Below are 21,893 nucleotides of genomic sequence, written 5' to 3'. Positions count from 1 at the left end.
CCACAGCAATGAAGATGACCGCAAGGTATATCCAAATATTAAGGAAAATACATCATAAAAATGAAGAGAAAGGGAGATTTTCATTTAACCCTAGCGGATGGACTGTTTGTAACGTCCAGATCCACCTGGCTTCTAACTGTGCCAGGTGTTGCGACAGATTACCACCTCTAATATTAATGTCGAGGGAATCAATCCCCCTCACTCTCAGGAGATCACTATTACATTGATGGAATTCCCAAAAATGTCGGGGTATCGTATTAAGAGTGGAGGCGTCCGTGTGGCCGACAGCGGCCTGTATGCCCAATACGTGTTCACGTATTCTTACCTTAAGCAGGCGTGATGTTATTCCTACATATATAAGGCCACAAGGGCATAACGCATAATAGATTACGTATCTCGTTGTGCATGTGATAAATTTCTTAATTTTATAAATTTTGGATCCACTTGAATTTGAAAATGAATCGCTTCTATCAACATTGCAACACGCGACACAATGGCCACACGGAACGCATCCACTCCTACGACTACCCCGATTTAAGAATGTGACCCTAGGTACTTCCTCATAGTGACTCCTAGTAAGAAAATCACGTAAATTTTTGGATCTCCTGAATGTTATTGGTGGTCTGTCAGGTAGGAATTTCGCCAAAGTTGAATCGGCCTGTAGTACGTGCCAAGATCTAGAAAGAGACGATCTTACTGGTGCAGAGTAACAGTTGAAGTTAGTAATAAATCTACTCTGATTATCTGAATGTCTGCTGTTATTAGAATGTTTGTAGAGTAGATCATTACGAGAGGCGTATTTCGCCCTATTGTAGGCCCTCTTCAAGAAGCGACGACTGTATCCCCGCTCAAGGAACCGATTTTTTAAATCTACCGCCTGCCTTTCAAAGTCCGCATCGGACGAACATATCCGACGGAGACGCAAAAACTGTCCGATGGGGACAGAGTTAATCATGTGTTGTGGATGAGAGGAGGAGGCATGCAGCAATAAGTTCGTGGAAGTAGGCTTCCTAAAGACGTCTGAATGTATTTCTCTGTTGGGGCCTCTTTTCACAGTCACATCTAAAAATTCGACTGACTCCAAATTAATGGTATGTGTAAGTCGAATGTTCAGATCATTGCTATTCAAATCCAACAAAAAAAGTATCCAATGTATGCGAAGGGCCCTGCCAGACCAGAAAAATATCGTCGATGTACCGCGTCCATAGAAGGACGCGGTCCATCGACGTCTGCCGGTCTGACAGGAAGAGGTCCCTTTCCCACAGCCCCAAGAACAGATTGGCATAGGAGGGCGCAAAGGCCGCTCCCATGGCTGTTCCTTGGAGCTGTAGGAAAAAGGACCCCTTAAAAATGAAAAAATTATGCGTCAGTGCGAACTCTAGAAGTTCCACTATAAAGTTCTTCATACCCTCGGAAAAAGTGGACATGTCCAAAAAGTATCTCACGGCCCGAAGACCATCGATGTGCCTGATATTAGTATATAACGATTCAACATCGATTGTTACAAATTGAGAATCAGACTCAATGGACAGTCCATCAATTCTCCGAAGGAACTCACCCGTATCTTTAAGATATGATGGCAAATTGCACACTAACGGTAAGACAGAATCTATCCATCGACCAACATTTTCGAGATAGTTACCCCTGCCGGATATGATGGGACGTCCTGGGGGGGTATTGATGTTTTTATGCAACTTTGGGAGGAGATACAAAGTTGAAATAGTTGGTTCGTGGACTGCCAATGCCGATGCTAGGTCTTTCATAATAATCTCACTAGTGGAAGCCTTTTTAATAATGACCTCTAACTTGGAGCAGAAGGCAGATAAGGGGTTGTACGTCAATTTCCTATAACAGGTTTTGTCATTTAGCTGGCGAAATGCCTCTTTCTCGTACATGTTCTTTGGCCAAATCACGATGTTTCCCCCCTTATGTGCCGACTTTATTACCACATCGGACATATTCTGCAGAACATTCAGGCGTTTACGTTCCTCCCTAGTTAAATTGTCATAACGCCCGTAGTGCGGAATTTTCAAAAAATCTTTAGTAACTAGCTTAACAAACATATCGATGCTAGTACAAGAAGAAAGAGTTGGAAACTTTTTTGAACGAGGGCGGATGGAGGGAGGTATCTTACCTCCTTCCGGAAGATTATGCTCGATAGATAGATCCTCCAAGGCTCTCAGCGCAGCCTGTTCTTCCGCTGTTGGAAATAATTGGTGCAAATTGTCATCATAGAAGTGGCGTTTGAAGAGCAATGATCTAGCGAAGATATGAAGGTCTTTAATTGCTGTAAAAGTGTCAAAGCCCATCACCGGAGAAAAAGAAAGGCCCTTACTTAATAGTGTAAGGTCAGCGTTAGAAAGAATATGATGACTTAAATTAATTACCTTATTGTCCTTCCTTCTGTATTCAACAGGGGAAGGATCACGACGTCTATATGGATGAAAGATATAGTCAGACTGTTTTTTATTTGATGCTCCAGAACGCGTGATCATAGACGTTGATGGTGCATCAGACTGGTCACTTAATGAGGAGACGGAGGTATATGAGGGAGTTCGTGAAATATGAGTTTGATTAGAAAATTGTTTGCGCCATTGATAGACGGATTTATTCCTGAAGTCTCTCACATCTCTGTTGAATTTAGTTGTTTGGGACTCATGAATTTTCTTCACTGTTGAGTCTAATAATTTCTCCAAATCTTGATTAAAGGTTTGTATTTTTTCAGCTGGGCATCCTACTTTCAATTCAGTCGGAGCAAGGTCAATAGATTTATCAAGTTCACCTATAGATTTGGTGTTCAAATTCATCAATAATTGCATAAATATACCCGAACAATTGCTGCATGCCTCCTCCCAATCAGCCACAAACACATCATCGTCTACCGGAAAGGCAGGGATGACCTTGACACGCAGACCTCTAGGAATAAGTTTGTTGGATATATATCTTTCTAGGAAGGCCCAATTCCACCATAGCTTGGTACGTTTAATAAGTAAATTCTGAATGGATAAACATAAATCATCCCACTTGCGGTCACTAGGTTGCTGTGTAGCTGCTGCCACATCTCCAAACACCTGATCCATCTGACCGAGCCATGTTTTTTCTTTGGCTCGGTAGTCCATTTTTTCAAAAGAGCAACCTGTGCAGAACACAGCAATAACATAACAATAACTAATGAAAAGCATTGGTTAAACTGATATTAATATTAGTCAGAAAAGGTAATAATAAATAATAAACCAATGTATCTATGGACTAAATAAGGACAATCGTTGCTGAGGCATAAGAAGACAGAGGCCAAAGGGCCCCACGAAAAGAGCAGTCCGAAATATATGACAAGAAGCAAGTGGCTAAAGGGAAGCCATAACTACATTTTCTCCCATAGCCGTGCTTCCAGTAAAGCAGGTAGCATTTTAATGCTATTTACCTGCAGATTAATCATAAAGCCGCAAATAAAAAGCATTTCTGGGAAGATCCTTTTAAGTTTCTCCCTTATAATTTAAAGGGAAACTGTCACCTCATTTGTCGGCTATGAGCTGCAGTCACCGCCATCAGGGGCTTATCTACAGCATTCTGTAATGCTGTAGATAAGCCCCCGATATAACCTGATAGATAAGAAAAACAAGTTAGATTATATTCACCAAGGGGCGGTCCCGGTGCAGTCCGTTCCGATGGGCGTCGCAGTCCAGCGCCTCCCATCTTCATGTGATGACGTCCTCTTCCTTGCTTCCTGTTGCAGCTCCTGCGCAGGCGTACTTTATCTGCCCTGTTGAGGGCAAATTACTGCAGTGCGCAGGCGCTGGGCTTCTCTAAACCTTTCCCGGACAGTGGATAAGAACAAATTAACCTATACCGAAGGGCAAAGACTGGTTGGGTTCCTGCGCAACCAGATTATGGCTATCCTTAATGATTCAAAGACGAAAAAATAATGTCCCAAGCTGACGCACAAAATATTGGACCTAGAGGCATGAACCCAAGCCACGAGAAAGTCATGAGATAGCAGGCCTAGCGATAAGGCACTCATGAGGTTCGAAGCAGCAGACTAAGCCAGACCTTAAGTATGAGGCAGTAGGCCAAGTAAGAGGTGGGATACCTACACTGCTGGACTGCTCCTAGTGGGAAATTACATCCCAGAGTCCAACTAGACTGACATATTCATAGTAGTCTTTGCTGGAGGCCACTCATTCTCAAAGTTCCTTCTTCACGGCTCTTAAGTCACATTATCCAAAATAAAGGAAACCACTGAAGGAAGAAATTGGAGTTTTCGTTTTATTTGCACTAGGCTCCTGGTCCATATATAGTGGCTACACTGCTCTCACTGGTATAGGGACTCTCTAAAATTAATAGTTTGATTCATAATTTGCGGAGGGGGGGATGTTTAAGCCATTTTCTCTTGTGGTATTTGTTGACTATTTCCAAATTATTTATAATAGCTTATGTGGTTAATGAATGTTGCACAAAATAAAAATGTTTTTGTTTTTTTTCTTTGTTCCCCTTAATCCCAGGAGCTTTTTCGAGTTTTACGATTTCGTTTTTCGCTCCTTTCCAGAGCCATAACTTTTTTATTTTTCCGTCAATATGGCCATGTGAGAGCTTGTTTTTTTGTGGGACGAGTTGTACTTTTGAAAGACACCATTGGTTTTACCATGCCATGTACTAGAAAATGAGAAAAAAAAATTCAAGTCGTTCAATTCTTGTTTGATGGATTTTCATCCATTCTTTCTTGGAAAATTCTTCCAGTTCTAGATTGCTGGGTCGTCATGCATGCACTGATATTTTGAGATCTAGCAACAGATTTTCAATGATGTTCAGATCAGGGGACCGTGAGGGCTACTGTAAAATCTTCAGATTGTGCCTTTTGATATGTGTTTTAGGGTCATTATCCATTTGTACAAGCCATCCTCTTTTTAACTTGAGCTTTTTTCTTTTTTTACAAATGGTATTATGTTTGCATCAAGAATTGGTTTAAATTTAATTTCATTGAATCCATTCTTCCCTGTACCCATGAAATGTTCCCTGTGTCGTTGGCTGCAACACAATCCCATTGCATGATTGATCCACCCCCATGCTTATTGGTTGGCAAGATGTTCTTATCCTGAAATACTGTGCCCTTTTACCTCCACACATGCCTTTGATCATTAAAGGCCAAAGACTCCTATTTTAACCTCATTTCTTTCCAAAATGCATCAGCCTTGTTTAAAAGTACTTTTGCATAATTCTGATGCTTTTTATGGTGAGGATGCAGGTGTCATGTCGGACGCTGTTCAGACCAGGTCGTCCGACAGACAGCGGTAATTCCGCTTTTGTCCACTATGCGCTCATTGGCGTCGGCTAAATTTTATCTATCTGGTCCGGGGTTAATTTACCTGGTGCTCGGATTGGAAGCTGGGCCATGCCCACTGCCTTTAAATAGTTCTCCTGAACATTGGGCGTCGCCGATTATAGCTTCTGTCTTGTGCGTGGTTATCTCGGTCTGGAGTGGTGAGCTAAGTAGTTGGAGTATCGTTGCTGGTGGTGTATTTCCCTTTGTCTTATTTTCTCCTTCCCATATTTGTATTTGTTTTGCCCTTTACATTTATAGTGTATTCCTGAGTGACTGCGGCGTGGTGCTTATTTTTCCGTTATCCTTGTCTGTGCTAACTGTGGGTATTGGTGTGTGGTCTCTTCACTGGTGGGGTGGTGGTGGTTTCAGCCTAGGGTTGAAACAGGAGATAGGGCGAGGGTGGAGGCCCAGACATGCACACCATCAGTGTAAACTCTGGGAGAGGGTCAGTCAGGGTTTCCCTAGTCTGAGGGAAATCGCAGGGGCCCGGGTTATTAGCTCTTTCCTACCTAGGTCTTCCGTGACAGCAGGAGACGTGTTCCTCTGAGGACTCTTCTATGAAAGCCATATTTGTGCATGTGTCTCAGAACAGTTGAACAATGTACCACAACTCCAGGCTTTCTGAAGGGTCTTTTGAAGGAGAGCGAGAGAGATTTGTCTCTCTAGCAATCCTACTGTCACGGTTCACGCCGTGCTGCCAACAATATGTCACGGGTCCCAACAATAGGTTAGGGATCCCGGGAAGGATATCTTTATCGTCCCCACTACTCACACCAATTTGTCACGAACCGGGGTGGTTTGGTTGCCCCTGGTTCTTTCTGAAGGGGATTTATTTATATCCCACTTCCCAGTTCCAGTTTGGAACTTGCAGCTCTCTGGCGCCCCCTTTACCCTCAAATCAGATTAGGTACTGCACCTAGGGTAATTAGTCGCCCTGCTATGTACTGGCTATTGGGCACGCTACAGCGAGGGAAATTTAACTACTCCCACTCAGGCAGGAACAATAATTAACGCCTCCGTCGCTGCAAAGCTTCTCAATCCCCGATTTTCACAATGATTAACGGGTCCGGAGCCAACCCAAATCAGTAGTGTAATTCACCTCAGAGGAAGGTGTTTACAAAAGGTATAAAAATATATTTCATTATGAGATAATCAAAGTATGTACAAAGCGATTACAAATAAAAAGGAGGATTAAAACAGAAATGAACACTTACATATTGCTTAGATCATTCCAGGCTAACCATGCTGGTGAGAGGAGCCAGACATCACAATGCATTGAGGGTCTTGTTGCAGCAGCTTCCCAGGTAAGAATAAAGGCTTTGCTGAATGCAGTAACTTATACTTCTGGACTTGTGACATCACTAAAGGGGCTGGTTTACCTGCACCCTTTCCTAGCTGCCAGGGTGCACATTTTGGTAAGAAAACTTATAATAATCATAAATGGGCTTGAGAACCTAGCTTAATAATGGCACATACATCACTCATCTTATATTGAAATTAGCTAATTATTCCAAACTCGGACTAGCTATTCCACTTGCTTCAGGAGAAATCCATATATTGAGCTCTTTTGGTGCTAGAATTTAGCAAAAGTCGAAGCTCTATCAAAGCACGTTCCAAATATGTATCTGTCATATTTCTGTCATACACTGGCATCGCATTATGGCTTCTTTAATATCTCCCCTACATACAGCAAGCACATCGATTGTTAGACAAAGACATTCCTTGCTAATTAAAGGGAACCTGTCACCCCGTTTTTTCGGTATGAGATAAAAATACCGTTAAATAGGGCCTGAGCTGTGCATTACAATAGTGTATTTTGTGGACCCCGATTCCCCACCTATGCTGCCGAAATACGTTACCGAAGTAGTCGTTTTTGCCTGTCAATCAGGCTGGTCAGGTCAAAAGGGTGTGGTGTCCTCCCCCAGATCTTGCGTAGTGTTCCGTTGGTGGCGTAGTGGTGTGCGCATGCCCAAGGTCCCGAATCCTCTGCCAGGGGTGTGAAAACAACAGCGATGTCCGTTATTCCATTGGTGGTCGGTGGGCGCGGCCATCTTGCTTTGGCCGCAGAATCGGCGCTCTGCTGGCCGCGGCTTCAGGAAAATGGCCGCCGCGATAGCCATCTGCGCACGCGCGGATGCCCGCGGCCATTTTCCTGAAGACGCGGCCAGCAGAGCGCCGATTCTGCGGCCAAAGCAAGATGGCCGCGCCCACCGACCACCAATGGAATAACGGACATCGCTGTTGTTTTCACACCCCTGGCAGAGGATTCGGGACCTTGGGCATGCGCACACCACTACGCCACCAACGGAACACTACGCAAGATCTGGGGGAGGACACCACACCCTTTTGACCTGACCAGCCTGATTGACAGGCGAAAACGACTACTTCGGTAACGTATTTCGGCAGCATAGGTGGGGAATCGAGGTCCACAAAATACACTATTGTAATGCACAGCTCAGGCCCTATTTAACGGTATTTTTATCTCATACCGAAAAAATGGGGTGACAGGTTCCCTTTAACATTCTTATGGGAGGGGGAAAGGAAGGAGTGAGGAGTGAGTGTAGTGTTACAGGCAAGATATGGAATGAAGTGGTAGTTCCAGCTCCTTAAAATTCAAAGTATTTATTTTTCATGTTAAAACTTCATAGTCATAGAATCCTTGTACATCATGGATGCATAGGCAGCGAAAAAGAAAGGTATAAGCAACGCGTTTCGATCAACTAAGATCTTTATCACAGCTTAATCCTACATCTACCTTCTAGTTCTTATAAGGTGTTCCATCTACTCCTACACAGCTGATTTAATCACCTCGTATCAATTGCAGAGTCTGCACCTATCAAATTACGCAGGAAAATTACCAATCTTTAAAACATCATAATACATACAAATGACATAATACATACAACAGCTATTTACAAATAATGGTACATTAATTCATTTCTCCTATTCAGGCCATTTGGATATCTTGTTTCTAGATTATAAATCCAAAATGCCTCTCTGGTTAAGAGGCGTCTTTTTATATCTCCACCGAGCGGTGATTTTTTTTATTTGTTCTATACCTTGGACTCTCATTGCTGATATATTTCCAGCGTGGTGGGTTATAAAGTGTTTTGCTACCATGGAAATATTACGATTATTACTATTTCCTTTTAATGTATCTCTCAAATGTTCGGATATGCGCGTCTAATTTTCTTGTGGTGCAACCCACATGTTAGATTACAGATCTCACTATCTATTTTATAGAACACATTAGTCGTATGACAATTTATGAATTGCTTTATATTATACATTGATGAATTTTTCTTGTCAGTGAAGGTTTTACTTGTAAGTGCATGTTCACGTGCTGCACGATGTGGTTCCACACTTATAGAAGCCATTGACTTCCAGCCATGTTCTCGATTTGGTTCTAGTCAGAAAAAGTCCCGGGGAGACTAGGTTTCCTATTGAAGGTACTCTCCTAGCTACCATATTAATGCCCTCTCTCAATATATTGGAAAGTGTAGTGTCCTCGTAGAGAATTGGCAAGCGTTTATTAATAATATGTTTTATTTGATTAAATTGTGGCCTATATTGTAAACAGATGAATGGTTTCTTTTTTCTGTGACCTTTTATTTTCCTATCCTGTCTCCTAGGTATTAGCATACTTTATCTTTTTTACCCACTATATTTTCAGCTCTTTTTAAAGACCATCTGGGATATTTTCTTGCACCTAATTTTATTTCCAGTTCTTTAAATTCTTTACTCATCTCATCTGCTCTGCTACAATTTCTTTTTAGTCTAGTGTACTCCCCCACTGGTATCGACTTAATGGTGTGTTTGGGGTGGCTACTTGTAGCATGCAGGACAGTATTCCCACTGATAGGTTTTACATGCGTTTTACTAATAATAGTATGACCTTCTATGCCTAGTAACTCCAGATCCAGGAATGAAATATGTTTCCTATCACACCTGTGAGTGAATTTAATATTAAAACTATTGTTATTCATGTATTTGACGAAGTCCGGTATGGCAGACACATTTTCGCCCCCATATGATGAGCAGGTCATCGATGTATCTGCCATACCAGACCACGCCCCCAGAATAAGGATTATCCACAGAGTAAATATATTTGTACTCCCAAAAGGCCATAGTCAGATTGGCCAAAGACGGGGAATATTTAGCCCCCCATCGGGACACCTGTCTTCTGTAGAAATACATCTACATCATCATCAAAAGAAAAAATATTGTGGGTTAACAGAAAAAAAAACACCTGCAACAAAAAATTTTTTTAAATCCTGTGAATATTCACTGTATTTTTCAATATGAAATTCCAAGGCTCTCATAGCCAGTTCGTGTGGTATGCATGTATAAAGCGATATGACATCGCAGCATAGCCACGTGTATTGGCTTTGCCACGTTTTTTTGGAAAAAGTTTTCAGGACTTCCCTGGAATCTTTAATGTATCCTGGTAGTCTTACAAGAGGCTGCAGCAGTGTGTCGACCCATTCACACAAGTGCTCATTCATGGATCCTAGACCTGAGACAATTGGTCTCATTGGTGGTATGCCGCTGGTTTTATGTACCTTTGGGAGTCCATACAGTATTGGCAATGTTGGATGCGGTACTAGTAAATAGTCCGCCTGTTTTTTATTTATGACTCCCAGGTTCAGACCTTCCTGGATAATTTGATTTATATCTTCATCAAATGTCTTGATGAAATCTCATTTTTTCATATGTCATTGTATCTGTTAGTAGTTCACACATTTTTTTCTTTATAGTCTTCTGTATTGAGGACAACGATAGATCCTACTTTATCGCTTCTTTTAATTATTATATTTTTCATTTCTTTCAAGCTTTGTAACGCTTCTCTTAATTTCTTTGACAAGTTATTTTTATTGTGATTATATCGTTTCTGTCTATCTTTCAAGTCTTTCAAGTCCTTTTCTAGTGCCTCTTGGAATTTGTCCATACTTTCAACTCTGGTTTGTATTTAATAAAAATATGGATTTTTTGTAATTAATTTTTCTGATTGATTAATTTCATTTTTTCTTTCCTGAGAGGATAATTCTTGAAGGCACAAAAGTGCCATTTGTTCCTTATAATCCAAGTTTTCATATTCGTTTATAACATCCTCATTCGTTTTTGCTTCCTGAGTATCTTCTGTTAAAAAATGTTTTTTGATAGTCAGGTTACGAATAAATGTATTTATATCTAGTATGGTGTTGAACAAATTGAATTCCATATCTGGCACAAAATTAAGACCTAATGATAAAACTTCTACTTGATCTGTTGTTAATTCCTGTGTGGACAGACTGATACCATTCAATACTTCAGTTTCTTTTAGTAGCGGGTTGTTACTCCCGATGGATTTCTTATGTTTCCTCCTTCCTCGCCTTTGGCGTTTTTTGACTGTTTATGGCTTTTCTTTTTATTATCCATGGTTGTGCTGTTCAGGGATAAATCTGATGCACTGAAGTTTGCGTCTGAAACGTCAGGGTCAGACGATGTGAACCCCACCTGTGGTCTTTGAGTAAATTTATTGTGAGACTGGCTGTGTTTGAGTATAGATCTAGGGGTTTTGTATATGTTTTCCCACTGACCCCAATCATAGACTTTATTTGTGGAGTAATCCTTTAAGTCTCTTTCAAACTTGCGTTTTTTTCTGCTCATTATATCCTCCTCTAATGTAGTTATATTCCATTTTTTTCCAAAAAGACAATTCCTTCCTCTGGTGAAGAGATAACTATTAGTTTCATCGCATATTTTATTTGTATGGTGGAAGTCTGGGTCCAGTGGATAGGGTATTCCTGCGCGTAGGAGTTCTCGAGTTGTGTATTGGAATGATTTCCTTTTTTGAATTGTGGCCTTGGACAAGTCTTTGAACAGTTATTTTGTCGTATGGAGATGCGAGGATTTTTTAATTTCTAGTCAGAGCGAGAAGGTCATTCCTCACCCACCCATGGTAAAAGGACACAATAACGTCTCTTGCTATATTTGGAGGGAGAGAGAGTGGTCTGGGAACTCTAAAAGCCCTCTCAACCAAGTTCTTTATTTTGGTATTAGTTAACAGATTAGATATCATTGTAGAGCTATAATCTTTTAATTGAGATGGCTGGACCGATTACGGAATTCCTCTAATTTTTAAGTTATTCTTTCTTTTAAAATCTTCGTAGTTAGCTAAGCCGTCCTTAAAAGAGCGAATATCTTTTAAAATCTTTTCTAGGGAGTCTGAGATCAGAGAATAATTTTTGACGTCTTTTGAAGGTGTAGCTGTTGAATTTTTGGTTGTCTTATCGTCTGTTTTTGAGAAGGGTAGCGAAGTGTTAGGGTACCGTCACACATTGAAATTTCCATCGCTACGACGTTACGATTCGTGACGTTCTAGCGATATCGTTACGATATCGCTGTGTCTGACACGCTACTGCGATCAGACACCCTGCTGAGAATCGTACGTCGTAGCAGATCGTTTGGAACTTTCTTTCGTCGCTTGATCACCCGCTGACATCGCTGGATCGTTGTGTGTGACAGCGATCCAGCGATGTCTTCGCTTGTAACCAGGGTAAACATCGGGTAACTAAGCGCAGGGCCGCGCTTAGTAACCCGATGTTTACCCTGGTTACAAGCGTAAACGTAAAAAAACAAACCGTACATACTCACCCGTCGGTGTCCTTCAGGTCCCTTGCCGTCTGCTTCCTGCTCTGAGTGCCGGCCGGAAAGTGAGAGCAGAGCGCAGCGGTGCTGCGATCTGCTCTCACTGTACGGCTGCACTCAGAGCAGGAAGCAGACGGCAAGGGACCTGAAGGACACCGACGGGTGAGTATGTACTGTTTGTTTTTTTACGTTTACGCTGGTAACCAGGGTAAACATCGGGTTACTAAGCGCGGCCCTGCGCTTAGTTACCCGATGTTTACCCTGGTTACCCGGGGACTTCGGCATCGCTCCAGCGCCGTGATTGCAACGTGTGACAGCAGTCTACGACGCTGGAGCGATGATTATACGACGCTGCGACGTCACGAATCGTGCCGTCGCAGCGATGAAAATTTCAATGTGTGACGGTACCCTTAGGAGCCTTAATAGAATTCGGTTTGCGATTTTTAAGAATATGTGATAGAGTGTCTATAAGTAGTTTTTTGATTAAGGACTCAGGCCTTTGTTTCATCTGTTTGTTGGGAGTCGGAAATCTTTGTATTAGTCCCAGATAAAACTGTCAAATCAACATCAGAATCTAATCCCCTTCCTGAAATGTCCGCCGATGTTAGAAAGGCTTTACAAATTTTGATTATAAATTCTTCAGATGGAGAATCTTCGAGGCGGGAATATTGTCCACTAAAGGTAGGTTGAAGGGGCGTATCTCAGACTCCGTGAGAATTTACTTCAAATTAGAGTTGTCTGTATTTAAGGGGTATGAAAAATTTTCTGGAATCAGAAGAATCTCCTTCATAGAAAGAGTCCCTCCTCCCAAGAGAGGAAGATTCTGCCACGTCATTAAAGTCTTCCAAGTGGACACTCTAGTTCCTCATGCGAGCCAAAAAAGGCGTCTGATTCAGAAATCATTGGTGTTTGACCCATTAGGGCAAGGGGAATTATCAAGAGATATTACCGCATTTTGTCAGCAATCTCACTGGTCTCTGCCGAAGGACCCATGGTGTCAATCAGCTGTGTTTCTTCAGCAGTGTCATCTATGGAGACATTACATAATCCTTTTTTGTCATACTTCTCAGCAGTGACATTTACTGAGACATCATATAGATTCCTTTTGTTATTTTACTCTAGTTTAGAGCATGATATCCAGCTGCTGTAGCTTTCAAATAATTCTCTTGCATCCATTATGCTGCTATCTGGTGGCACTGGATAGTCCTTATCCCTCTGCTTATGCCTCAAAGTTTTTAGGCTTTTATAAGGGGGTTTAGGGGTGGCACAGCTCTTTTGAAATGAATGGGGCTGCTGTATACCGTGGCGGTGTTAGAGCGGGATTGTATTCACAGCATCAGAGACATATTGAATGGCAGCGCAGCCCTCATCCTCCTTCCTCTTCAGCGTGGGGGTCACAGGCTGGAGTGATTCTTTCTCGGGTCCCCGGCAGCTAGCAAGGCTCCGGGGAGACTCGCCTCTGTCGGAGTCCGCAGTGATTCTCCTTGTCTTTTCAGCAGCGGCGCCATCTTCATTTCCTGCTTCGTCATCGCAGCCATTTCACTGCATCTGTCCTCCTTCCTGGCAACTGGCAGAGAGGATGTCGGAGTATTCTTCTTTCCACTCCGCAGGTCTCGGTGACCCAAGGGAGTCCCGATGCCTTTCCTCAACGATGTTGCGTCGCTCCTCCTCGTCGTCATCGTCCCCGGAAACGCTGCTGTCTGTCGGTTGTCTGGAACCTTCTCAGCGACTAATGTGTGAGCCGCTTGTAAGTCGGATTTCTTCTCTCTCCCTGCTGGCTCAGTCGATGTCTCTCCGGGTGTTTTACATCCAGTCAGGCTGGAGGTGATGAGTCTAGTGTGGGCATTCATCTTTGGTCCTGCAACGGAAGCCATTTTAGTTGTCTTCTTCCCCATAGACAAGGCAGGAAACGATCTCTGTTCTGGAAAGGGTTTTTTCTTAGTAAAGACCATGTTTTGGTTCATATTTAAGGTTCCAGGTATGTTCCCATAGGTCTTCAGCTTCAATAAGCTCATAAAAGTCCACTTTAAAGTAAGCTAATGTTGCTTAATTAAGGGGATACTCAGGAGCTCCTGTGAAACAGGTCTGCTCCCTTCCCCTTGCAAACCACGCCCCCTTCCCACTGTTCTTGTTAACTACCATTTCTTAATTACATTTCAAACTGAGGGAAGGGCAACATGAAAATGCTTTCCTATCTTCTTATTAGCCTTCTCCTGCTTTGCGGGCCTCCACCATTTTAATTTTTAGAGTGCTTTGAAGAACCCGTGGCCGCTGTTTTTTGCCAGAGTTAGAGGAGGCTGGTTTTTATAAAGCTGTAAAATTTGCATCACGTGGCCTTTCCTAACATTGATAGTGAAGAATCAATAACCTTAGGCTAATTAAGGTCAAAGTTATCTGAGCACACAAATCTCCAAGGGAGCCCAGACCTTGGCATTTGCCCATTTTCGCTTTTGTAATTTTTAAAAATGTAAAAAAATGACTATTTTTGCCTAAAATACAAAGGAAATGTGTCATCTTTAACTTTTAGCCCTTTTAGAGATCATTTAATCTTCAACTTGCTTAAGTGTCCACAATAACTGTAATTTTGACCAGGGGTGCCCAAACTTATACATGAAAAATATATAGAAATGAGAGTCCTCAGTGGTTGATACCTTTTAATGGCTAACTGAAAAGATGGTAACCAATTGCAAGCTTTCGAGACTACTCAGGTCTCTTCATCAGGCTTATACATACATGCAACTACAGCCTGCAGTGATCCTGAACCTACTGAACCGCCGCACAACCAGCTCTACCCTCTCCTAGTGTATCATCACCCATCCCCTGCAGACTGTGAGCCCTCGCGGGCAGGGTCCTCCCTCCTTATGTACCCGTGTGCCTTGTTTTTGCTCATGTTTAATGTTTGTCTATATTTGCCCCGTACTTCACATGTAAAGCGCCATGGAATAAATGGCGCTATAAAAATGAATAATAATAATAATAATAATAATAATAACAACTGTACGTACGTTGTTACAGAGAAAGGCTTGTAGTGGAGAATAGAGTACCTCAACTGAGCTACGATATAGGCCCATTCGGGTGTACATTTAACTCTACTGTATGTAAAGGACCTGTAAGAACTATGCCTGCTTGCAGGGTCTGGATACATAACTTTGTCATGTGCGCGATCATAAGTCTGAATTTTGGACGGACTCCAGTCTTACTGACAAGATTAGTTGCGTGGTCTATTTTTACTAATGGTTAGATAACCTCCTACGCACCTATCTTTGAGACATCAAATAATGAACACAGGGATCACCAGATATAAAACGTGTAATCAATTCAATGTCTCATTACAGAAAACCAAACTGATTAGCCATACTTCATTCTCTCTGCAAACCTACAAACTAGATCAATTTCCTCTATTAACCACGCAGCCATGGATTAGGTGACATGGACAAAATGTGTTCAATTTTAAGTTAACTTTTTTGCTATTATTTAACTACCTAGTTCAAAGTATCTTAGTAGCTGATTTCAACTGCTGGTCTAGTAAATGTCCATACACAGAGCGATATTCTCTGCTCTACTTCCCTGTGTGAGCAATAGTAACCAACCATGGGGGAGGGTAGCAGAGAAAGTTACTATAGTTTGCCTATTTGCTATACCAGCAGTTGAAATCACTACCAAAATAGAATCCTGGCAAGTTAGAGTGAGGAGACTTATAGGCTTGGCTTGTCACTCTCCACAAGGAGAAAGTTACCCCTTAGATCTCGGTCTGACATCTCTCACCCTGTTGAGGCCAGAGCAAAGTACTGTAGTGCGCAGGTGACTGGAAAGGTCAGAGAGGCCCAGTGCCTGCGCACTGCAGTACTTTGTTCTGCCTTCAAAAAGGGCAAAGTATGCCTGCGCCGGAGCCGCGACAGGAAGCAAAAGAAGAGGACGTCATCGTATGAAGATGGGAGGCACCGGACCGGGACCGCCCCTGGATGAGTATAATATAACTTGTTTTTCTTCTCTTTCAGGTTACATCGGGGGCTTATCTACAGCATTATAGAATGCTGTAGATAAGCCCCTGATGGCGGTGGCCTTAAGGTACCGTCACACTTAGCGACGCTGCAGCGATACAGACAACGATGCTGATCGCTGCAGCGTCGCTGTTTGGTCGCTGGAGAGCGGTCACACAGACCGCTCTCCAGCGACCAACGATGCCGAGGTCCCTGGGTAACCAGGGTAAACATCGGGTTGCTAAGCGCAGGGCCGCGCTTAGTAACCCGATGTTTACCCTGGTTACCAGTGTAAAATGTAAAAAAACAAAGAGTACATACTCACCTTCGCGTCCCCCGGCGTCCGCTTCCTGCACTGACTGTGAGTGCCGGCCCTAACAGCAGAGCGGTGACGTCACCGCTGTGCTGTGCTTTCACTTTACGGCCGGCGCCCAGTCAGTGCAGGAAGCGGACGCCGGGGGACGCGAAGGTGAGTATGTACTGTTTGTTTTTTTACATTTTACACTGGTAACCAGGGTAAACATCGGGTTACTAAGCGCGGCCCTGCGCTTAGTAACCCGATATTTACCCTGGTTACCATTGTAAAACATCGCTGGTATCGTTGCTTTTGCTGTCAAACACAACGATACACGGCGATCTGACGACCAAATAAAGTTCTGAACTTTAATCAACGACCAGCGATATCACAGCAGGATCCTGATCGCTGCTGCGTGTCAAACACAACGATATCGCTATCCAGGACGCTGCAACGTCACGGATCGCTAGCGATATCGATTAGTGTGACGGTACCTTTAGCTTATAGGCCTAAAATGGGGTGACAGATTCCCTTTTAGATTTTGAGGCTCTCGCTTAGCAACTCAGAGCTTCAACTCCCTCCATAAGTTTTCTATGGGATTAAGGTCTGGAGACTGGCTAGGCCACTCCATGACCTTTATGTGCTTCATTTTGAGCCACCCGTTTGTTGCCTTGGCAGTATGTTTTGGGTCATTGTCTTGCTGGAAGACCCAGCCATGACCCATTTTTAATGTCCTGGCAGAGGGAAAAAGGTTGCCACTCAGGATTTTACAGTACATAGCTCCATCCATTGTCCCATTGATGTGCTTAAGTAGTCCTGTGTCCTTAGCAGAAATACCCCCAAAACATAATGTTTCCACCTCCACGCTTGACAGTGGGGACGGAGTTCTTTGGGTCATAGGCAGCATTTCTCTTCCTCCAAACACGGAGAGTTGAGTTAATGCCAAATACCTCAATTTTTGTCTCATCTGACCACAGCACCTTCTACCAATTACTCACACAATCATACAGGTGTTCATTGGCAAACTTTAGAAAGGCCTGCACATGTGCATTCTTGAGCAGGGGGACCTTGCAGGCTCTGCAAGATTTTAACCCCTTTCTGACCTCGGACGGGATAGTACGTCCGAGGTCAGAAGACCCTCTTTGATGCGGGCTCCGGCGGTGAGCCCGCATCAAAGCCGGGACATGTCAGCTGTTTTGAACAGCTGACATGTGCCCGTAATAGGCACGGGCAGAATCGCGATCTGCCCGCGCCTATTAACTAGTTAAATGCCACTGTCAAACGCAGACAGCGGCATTTAACCTGCTCTTCCGGCCCGGGCGGCCGGAAATGAGCGCATCGCCGACCCCCCGTCACATGATCGGAGGTCGGCGATGCTTGTACATTGCAACCATAGAGGTCGTTGAGACCTCTATGGTTACTGATCCCCGGCAGCTGTGAGCACCACCCTGTGGTCGGTGCTCACAGCACACCTGATTTTCTGCTGCATAGCAGCGAACAGCAGATCGCTGCTATGTAGCAGAGGCGATCGTGCTGTGCCTGCTTCTAGCCTCCCATGGAGGCTATAGAAGCATGGCAAAAGTAAAAAAAAAAGTAAAAAAACATGTGAAAAAAATAAAAAATATATAAAAGTTTAAATCACCCCCCTTTCGCCCCAATCAAAATAAATCAATAAAAAAAAAAAAATCAAACCTACACATATTTGGTATCGCCGCGTTCAGAATCGCCCGATCTATCAATAAAAAAAGCATTAACCTGATCGCTAAACGGCGTAGTGAGAAAAAAAATTTGAAACGCCAGAATTACGTTTTTTTGGTCGCCGCGACATTGCATTAAAATGCAATAACGATAATATCAAAAGAATCTGCACCGAAATGGTATCATTAAAAATGCCAGCTTGGCACGCAAAAAATAAGCCCTCAACCGACCCCAGATCATGAAAAATGGAGACGCTATGAGTATCGGAAAATGGCGCAATTTTTTTTTTATTTTTTATTTTTTTAGCAAAGTTTGGAATTTTTTTTTCACCACTTAGATAAAAAATAACCTAGTCATGTTAGGTGTCTATGAACTCGTACTGACCTGGAGAATCATAATGACAGGTCAGTTTTAGCATTTAGTGAACCTAGCAAAAAGCCAAACAAAAAACAAGTGTGAGATTGCACTTTTTTTGCTATTTCGCCTCACTTGGAATTTTTTTCCCGTTTTCTAGTACATGGCATGGTAAAATCAATGATGTCTTTCAAAAGTACATCTCGTCCCGCAAAAAATAAGCCCTCACCTGGCCAAATTGACGGAAAAATAAAAAAAAGTTATGGCTCTGGGAAGGAGGGGAGCGAAAAACGAACACGGAAAATCGGAAAATCCCAAGGTCATGAAGGGGTTAAACCTTTACGGCGTAATGTGTTACCAATGGTTTTCTTGGTGACTGATCCCAGCTGCATTGAGATCATTAACCCATTACTTGCCAAATTAGCAATTTTCATTTTTTTTTTAAATGACAGATTTTTAATGATTTGGGTCCTAATGAATCAGAAACATAATTTGCTAAATTTTTTGAAGTACGGATTTTTCAGAAAAGGGCGTCCCAATATTCAATTAAAAATGACAATGACATGATTTCCTATTATAAAAACATTCATTTTACAAACACAACACAAAAAATTGGACCTAATTATAAAAATTATAAAATCTTAGTTGCTAGAAGCTAAAGATTAGGCGTCCCAAAAAAAGGACATTGGTAGATATTGGGTTAACAAGTTTCCCCCGTGCAGTTTTAGGCTGATCTCTCACCTTCTTCATGATCAAGGATACCCCAAGAGGTGAGATTTTGCATGGTGCCCCAGATCGATGTCGACTTGCAGTCATTTTGCATTTCTTCTATTTTCTTACTATTGCACCAACAGTTGTCTCCTTCTCACCCAGCGTCTTATGTAAAGGATTTGTAGCCCATTCCAGCTATGTGCAGGTCTATGATCTTGTCCCTAACATCCTTAGGCTACTTTCACACTAGCGTTAACTGCAATCCACCACAATGCGTCGTTTTGCCGAAAAAAACGCATCCTGCAAAAGTGCTTGCAGGATGCGTTTTTTCCCCCTAGACTTACATTAAGCGACGTATTGCGACGGATTGACACACGTCGCAACCGTCGTGCCGTGTTGTGGCGTACCGTCGGGACCAAAAAACGCTACATATAACGTTTTTTGCTCACGACGGTCCGCTTTTTCCGACCGCGCATGCGCGGCCGGAACTCCGCCCCCACCTCCCCGCACCTCACAATGGGGCAGCGGATGCGCTGGAAAAATGCATCCGCTGCCCCCGTTGTGCGGCGGAGACAACGCTAGCGTCGGGAACCTCGGCCCGACGCTAGTGTGAAAGTAGCCTTATAAAGCTCTTTGGTCTTGCCCATGTTGTAGAGGTTAGAGTCTGACTGAGTCTGTGGACAGGAGTCTTTTATAAAGGTGACTATGTCTTTAATGCAGGTAACGAGTTGATTAGGCGCGTCTAACTGGTCTGTAGGAGCCAGAACTCTTAATGGTTGGTAGGGGTTCAAATAATTATTTCTCACTGCAAAATGCAAATAAATTTATATAAATTTATACAATATGACTTTCTGGATTTTATTTTTGATATGCTATCTCTCCATGTTAAAATTAATCTACCCTTAAAATTATAGACTGTTCATGTCTTTGTCAGTGGGCAAACAAAATTAGCAAGGAATCAAACACAGGGTGGGCCACTTATATGGATACACCTAGGTGGGCCATTTATAAAGATACATCCAAAATGGCCTACTACAAAACGGCCACCATGGTCACCACTCATCTTGAAAAGTTTTGCCCCTCCCATATACTAATGTGCTACAAACAGGAAGTTGATATCACCACCCATTCCCATTTTATTTAAATGTATCCATATACATGGCCCACCCAGCTTTATCCCCATATATGGCCCACCCTGTACTTCTTATCCCCACTGTATATGCCCTTTCTCTCCTCACTGCAGCTGATCCAGTCCGTCATAGGGTACCGTCACACAGTACCATTTTAATCGCTACGACGGCACGATCCGTGACGTTGCAGCGATCGTATGATTATCGCTCCAGCGTCGTAGACTGCGGTCACACGTTGCAATCACGGCGCTGGAGCGATGCCGAAGTCCCCGGTAACCAGGGTAAACATCGGGTAACTAAGCGCAGGGCCGCGCTTAGTAACCCGATGTTTACCCTGGTTACCAGCGTAAACGTAAAAAAAACAAACAGTACATACTTACATTCCGGTGTCTGTCCCCGGCGTTCTGCTTCTCTCCACTGTGTAAGCGCCATAGCCGGAAAGCACAGCGGTGACGTCACCGCTGTGCTCGCTTTCTGGCTGGCCGGCGCTCACACAGTGGAGAGAAGCTGAGACGCCGGAGGACAGACACCGGAATGTAAGTATGTACTGTTTGTTTTTTTTACGTTTACGCTGGTAACCACGGTAAACATCGGGTTACTAAGCGCGGCCCTGCGCTTAGTTACCCGATGTTTACCCTGGTTACAAGCGAACACATCGCTGGATCGCTGTCACACACAACGATCCAGCGATGTCAGCGGGTGATCAAGCGACGAAAGAAAGTTCCATACGATCTGCTACGACGTACGATTCTCAGCAGGATCCCTGATCGCTGCTGCGTGTCAGACACTGCGATATCGTAACGATATCGCTAGAACGTCACGAATCGTACCGTCGTAGCGATCAAAATGGTACTGTGTGACAGTACCCATATTCAAGCACTGCTGAGGTGGGATTAGCCGTGTCTGAGATGAGGGAGGAAATTACACCCCCTACGAGAAGACTCTGAAGAAATGCCCAGTTGGACTGCAAACAGAGAGTTCACATAAAGCAATGAAGTGACAAAACTGAAAAGAGCAGAAGAAACAGGAGCTTAGGGATTTTTTTTTTTTTTTTTAGAGCAAGTGACCTGTCCGCTTTAAAAGGAACCTGGTGGCTAATAAAGTTAGAAAGTTGCCCGGCCGCAGTACTGAAAGTGTGGCACGCGAGAGGCTTTTAGTCATATAGGCATAGCAGTAGTCACCGCTCACAGCACTGTCAGCATGCTTAGGCAGTATGACTGACCGCCAGCCCTTCACTGATGGACTACAAAGCCAGCATTGAGTTAAAGTGCCACCACGCACAGTGTATTGAGTGATGACTGTAGCCACATCGCCTATGACTGAAAGGCATATTGTCCTGCGTGCCGCATTTTCAGTACTGCGGCCAAGAAATCTTAACGCTATTAACCTGCAGATTAACCTTACAACATAGGTTTATAGCCTTATCCGAACTGATTGGATATTGATATTTAACCCTTTTCTGACCTTGGACGGGATAGTACGTCCGAGGTCAGAACCTCCGCTTTGATGCGGGTTCCAGCGGTGAACTCGCATCAAAGCGAGGACATGTCAGCCGTTTTGTACAGCTAACATGTGCCTGCAATAGCAGCGGTTGGAATTGCGATCCACCCGCCGCTATTAACTAGTTAAATGCCGCTGTCAAACGGGCTGCAAATGCGTGCACCGGTGACCCCCTTCACGTGATCAGGGGCCAGCGATGCGTCGGCATGACAACCAGAGGTCTCCTTGAGATCTCTATGGCTGTTGATGCTGGATTGCTATGAGCGCCACCCTGTGGT

At 43.4% G+C, this 21,893-nt stretch overlaps 1 protein-coding gene across 5 annotated transcripts in view; it reads right to left on the bottom strand.

Moving 5' to 3' along the window:
- Positions 1-21,893, bottom strand: part of SNAPC3 (small nuclear RNA activating complex polypeptide 3) — a 132,678-nt gene that overhangs the window by 97,149 nt on the left and 13,636 nt on the right. The window lies entirely within an intron of this gene.

Source organism: Ranitomeya variabilis, chromosome 1, assembly GCF_051348905.1.
Source record: "Ranitomeya variabilis isolate aRanVar5 chromosome 1, aRanVar5.hap1, whole genome shotgun sequence".
NCBI lineage: Eukaryota > Metazoa > Chordata > Amphibia > Anura > Dendrobatidae > Ranitomeya > Ranitomeya variabilis.
This window is presented reverse-complemented; position numbering and strand designations above follow the sequence as displayed.